The sequence below is a fragment of the Ovis aries genome, chromosome X, assembly GCF_016772045.2.
Source record: "Ovis aries strain OAR_USU_Benz2616 breed Rambouillet chromosome X, ARS-UI_Ramb_v3.0, whole genome shotgun sequence".
Classification (NCBI taxonomy): Eukaryota; Metazoa; Chordata; class Mammalia; order Artiodactyla; family Bovidae; genus Ovis; species Ovis aries.
The window spans coordinates 89,302,601-89,308,600 of NC_056080.1; positions in this window are offsets into that span (position 1 = coordinate 89,302,601).

A 6,000-nucleotide genomic window follows, 5' to 3' on the forward strand; every position below is an offset into this window, starting at 1 on the left:
AAATTTGGAAAACTCAGCAGTGGCCACAGGACTGGAAAAGGTCAGTTTTCATTCCAATCCCAAAGAAAGGCAATGCCAAAGAATGCTCAAACTACCACACAATTGCACTCATCTCACATGCTAGTAAAGTAATGCTCAAAATTCTCCAAGCCAGGCTTCAGCAATATGTGAACCATGAACTCCCTGATGTTCCAGCTGGTTTTAGAAAAGGCAGAGGAACCAGAGATCAAATTGCCAACATCCGCTGGATCATGCAGAGAGCAAGAGAGTTCCAGAAAAACATCTATTTCTGCTTTATTGACTATGCCAAAGCCTTTGACTGTGTGGATCACAATAAACTGTGGAAAATTCTGAAAGAGATGGGAATACCAGACCACCTAACCTGCCTCTTGAGAAATCTGTATGCAGCTTAGGAAGCAACAGTTAGAACTGGCCATGGAACAACAAACTGGTTCCAAATAGGAAAAGGAGTACCTCAAGGTTGTATATTGTCAATCTGCTCGTTTAACTTATATTCAGAGTACATCATGAGAAACGCTGGAATGGAAGAAATACAAGCTGGAATCAAGATTGCTGGGAGAAATATCAATAACCTCAGATATGCAGATGACATCACCCTTATGGTAGAAAGTGAAGAGGAGCTAAAAGCCTCTTGATGAAAGTGAAAGAGGAGACGAAAAAGTTGGCTTAAATCTCAACATTCAGAAAACGAAGATCATGGCATCTGGTCCCATCACTTCATGGCAAATAGATGGGGAAACAGTGGAAACAGTGTCAGACTTTATTTTTTTGGGTTCCAAAATCACTGCAGATGGTGACTGCAGCCATGAAATTAAAAGATGCTTACTCCTTGGAAGAAAAGTTATGACCAACCTAGATAGTATATTTAAAAGCAGAGAAATCACTTTGCCGACTAAGGTCCGTCTAGTCAACGCTATGGTTTTCCCAGTAGTCATGTATGGATGTGAGAGTTGGACTGTGAAGAAGGCTGAGGATCGAAGAATTGATGCTTTTGAACTGTGGTGTTGGAGAAGACTCTTGAGAGTCCCTTGGACTGCAAGGAGATCCAACCAGTCCATTCTGAAGGAGATCTGCCCTGGGATTTCTTTGGAAGCAATGATGGTAAAGGTGAAGCTCCAGTACTTTGGCCACCTCATGCAAAGAGTTGACTCATTGGAAACGACTCTGATGCTGGGAGGGATTGGGGGCAGGAGGAGAAGGGGATGACCAAGGATGAGATGGCTGGATGGCATCACGGACTCGATGGACGTGAGTCTGAGTGAACTCTGGGAGTTAGTGATGGACAGGGAGGCCTGGCGTGCTGTGATTCATGGGGTCACAAAGAGTCGGACATGACTGAGCGACTGAACTGAACTGAACTGAACTGAGGAACAGATAAAACAAAGACAAAGAACCTGAGGGATTCCTGGGAAACTTCTCAAGTTAACTGTGTCTTTTCAAGAAACATTCTTTCCCAACACTCTCCATAGCTACATATACACACAGTGACATTGGCCCCCACACTAAAACCAAAAAGAAAGTACCAGACTGGAAAAAGCTTCTTGCAAAATATGGGAATCTGACAGGGAAGCAGAGAAGAGCTTACGTTAGTTAGGGATCTCCATAGGGATCACACTCATGTGCTCATGCATGTGTGAATGTGCATGGTGTGGTATATGGGTATGGGTGCAGGGAGGAGCATTGCCTCAGAGGGAGTTACTCTAGAATCCTCCACCAGTAGTGCAGAGAATTACTTGCTGGCAATGGATCACAGAGGCCTCTAAGGCCACCTACTCCAGGGAGAAGCCTGTCAGTTGTCACATCCAACTTACCCAGAGCCTCAGCCAGCCCACTGCTGTAACTTGGGGGAGAATAGTGTTGACCCAGTCGAACTGCCCAAATATAGACTAATCAGTGCAAATCTTCATTCAAAATGAAGTGAATCATCTGATGTCAGGAAGACAAGGAAGATGAAAAAAAGGACTAAGGTGAATAACATGGATAAAGGTATACAATTGACTCTATAGGAAGTAAATCATTTAGGGAACAAAGGAGACATATATATATACTTTGGCTATGAAAGGAGATTTCATCTATTCAACAAGAAAAGGCTTCTACAAAGAAAAGCAATCCAATGAGAGAAAGGATTTAAAAATTAAAACTATGACTGGTGAATGTGTCATTTAATAGAAGGGCTAAATAACAAAATAGAAACAAGGAAATCATAAATTCATGATCTAGAAGATAAAATTGAGGGAATCTTTCAGAATGTAGATAAAATGACAAGACATGGAACAGTCGGGGGAAAAGTTCTGTGATATAAATTATGACAACCACTAAATGGAATTAAGAACAACAACCAAGTGAATGGATAAGAAAGTGAAGTCGCTCAGTCATGTCTGACTCTTAGCAACCCCACGGACTGTGGCCTACCAGGCTCCTCTGTCCATGGGATTTTCCAGGCAAGAGTACTAATAAGAGGTAATAATACTAAGCAGAGAGCTAGGCTAGGAAAAGCCCCCAGTGTGGAGGAAACACAGAACACTTCAGTGTGAAAGAATCCACTGAGTATCACACAGGGTGAATGAAAAGAGAACACTTACCCCACATCTGGACACACCCTGGTTATATTTCAGACCTCTAAATCTGAAAAGCTCCCAGGGGAGGAAAACTAAAATCACACTGGCATCGGGCTTATCATTGATATTTCTGCATGACAGTGATTTTGAACCTAAAAATCAATATCTAAGCAAGTTCCCATTCAAATGTGAAAGTAAACTCAAGACAGTTTAGACAAAAAGAAATCAGAAGCTTTACTGCCTTAAGACCTTCTCTGAAAGAAATATTTGATAATCGGTTTTAACGAAACAAAAAACAATAAAGGAGAGAAGGAAGAGATGAAGGGAAGAAGGGGATGATACCAGACACATGAGTGATGAGCAAAGAATACAGTATAATTTCTGGTAACATCTAACTAAATGTATTTACATTATATAGAAAGCTGATAACAATATACAGTAAAAACCCAGATGATGACTACACAGGGGATTTTAGGGGAATGGGAGAAAGTAATAAACTTCCTTTTATTTTTTGAAGGAACATAAAGTATTAATTAGATCTAAAGGTGTATTGAAAAGTAGAAGTTTAAATATGCATAAAATTTTTCAAGTATTAGAAAACAGAAATATAAAGAAAAATGAAACCAAGAAATTTTGATCAATCTAACAAGTGTCAAGCTGTTAGGATAGAGAAAACAAAACAATAAAAGCATGGTAAACAGACAACATAAAATTACATGCCAGGAATAAAATCAAACAAACTAATAATAACAGTAAATATGGGTATGTTAAATTTCATTATTACAAAATAGTGGTTTTCAGCATCAATTGAAAAGAAAATCCAGGTATGCTTTATTGATAAGAGGCATTCTCTATCCAACGGAGAATGATTAAAAATTATTGGACAGAAAGAAAAAATGGATATCCTAGTCAAAGATCTGGGGGAAAAAAACAGTTGTAATGATATTAACACAGAAGAAAATTCATATTCAAAAGAATTAAATTGGACTAAAAAGGTTATAGGACAATTTTTAACATTGAGAAAATATTCAATCTGTGTAAAAGATATAACATCTGGAAAACTTTTTGAATCTAGCAGCATTTAAAAAATTGATATAGCAAAAATTCTGGAAATAAAAATCTGACATTTTTCCACAATTATGTTGAGAGACATTAACATGCCTCCACTTTTACTCCAAAGGCTAATAAAAAGAATGAAATTGATTAAATAAAACAAAAGGGAAGACTTACAAGAAATAAAAGCTGCTAAGTCGCTTCAGTCGTGTCCAACTCTGTGCGACCCCATTAGATGGCACCCCACCAGGCTCCCCCATCCCTGGGAAGAATACTGGAGTGGGTTGCCATTTCCTTCTCCAATGCATGAAAGTGAAAAGTGAAAGCAAAGTCACTCAGTCGTGTCAGACTCTTTGCCACCCCATGGATCACAGCCTACCAGGTTCCTCCATCCATGGGATTCTCCAGGCAAGAGTACTGGAGTGGGTTGCCATTTCCTTCTCCAACAAATAAAAGCAGAAATTAAGAAATATAAAACATTAAAAGCAGACTTGATTAATAAGGCCAAAAGCCAGTTTTTCTAATTGTGATAAAATAAACACTATGCAAAGTTTACCATCACAGTAATATTTAACTACACAGTCCAGTACTGTTAAATACATTCACGTTGTTTGCAACCAATCTCCAGACAAGTTCATCTTGCAAAACTGAAACTCTAATTCCCTTAAACAATAATTTCCTATGGCCTCCTTCCCTAGTACCTGGCAACAACAACCAGTCTGCTTTCTATTTCTATGAATTTGACTGCTCTATGTGTCCCATATAAGTGGGACACACAGTATTTGTGATAATTTTTGTGTCTGTATACTTTTGTATACTTTTTGTATTTTGTGACTGACTATTTCACTTAGCATAACGACCTCAAGGTTCATCTATGCTGTACCAAATGTTAGAATTCTCTTCCTTTTTAAGGCTGAATAATATTCCAAATGCATGAATATCCCACATTTGGTTTATCCACTCATTTGTCAATGGACACATGTTAGTTTTCACCTTTTAGGTACTGTGAATAACACTGCTATAAACAGGGGTATATGAAAATCTCTGAGATACTGATTTAATTATTTTAGGTATATTCTCAGAAGCAGACCTTCTAGATCATATGAAAATTCTATGTCCAATCTTTTGAGGGAATGCCATAATGTTTCCCATAGAGGATACATCATTTTATGTTTCCACCTGTAGTGCTCAAGGGTTCTAATTTCTCTATATCTTCACCACAACTTGTTATTTTCTGTTGGTTGTTGTTGTTGTTGTTGTTGTTGTTTTGATAGGGACCATTCTAATATAGATTTGAGGTGATATCTCATTTTAGATTTTGATTTGCATTTCCTTAAAAATTAGTGATGTTAAACATCTTTTCACATACTTATGGCCATTTATCCTTCCAGGGTTGTAAAGAACTCTCCTGCCAATGCAGGAGACATAAGAAACCTGGGTTTGATCCCTGGCTAGGGAAGATCCCCTGGAGGAGGAAATGGCAACCCACTCCAGTATTCTTGCCTGGAGAATCCTATGGACAGAGGAGCCTGGTGGACTGTAGTTCATAGGATTACAAACAGTCAGACAGGACAAAAATGACTTAGGATGTATGCATGGCCATTTGTGTATCTTCCTTGGAGAAACTTGTCTTCACGCCCTTTGACCATTTTTTGATTGAATATTTGCGGTTTTTGTTGTTGAGTTGTAGGAGTTTTTATATACTCTAGATAAGAATCTCTTATCAGCTACATGATTTGCAAATAAATATCTTATCTCCTTCTATAGGTTGACTATTCCTTCTACAGACAGTGTCTTTTAATACTAATAAGTTTTCAATATTGTTGTTCAGTTGCGCAGTCATGTCCTACTCTTTTCGACCCCATGGACTGCAGCACACCAAGCTTCCCTGTCCATCACCATCTCACTAATCTTGCTCAAACTCATGTCCGTTGAGTCTGTGATACCATCCAATCATCTCATCCTCTGTTGTCCCCTTCTTCTCCTCCTTCTATATTGATGCAGTCCAATTCATCTATTTTTACTTTTGTTGCCTGTGGAAAAGGCAGATTTTTTTTTTTTAAGCAATACTTTGTGAAATATGAATGCAGGTTTGGAGGAAAAGAGAAGACAATATAAATGCACAAATATTTTAACTTTAGGAATGAGAAAGGGAACATAGTGAGAAATAAACCATAAAAATCAATGCACTTTTGAGTTTTTAAAATCTAGCATTTTTGTCATATTTTGTCTAGCATTTTTGTCTTATTTGGAAAAGAAAATGCATGAAAAAATAGGGGGCGCATCTGATGGGGCACATTTCATATAGTACAATAGAGGTAGAGTGTTAGCCCTCTACCTGTAAAGTTATAGTACTAAAGAGAGTGTA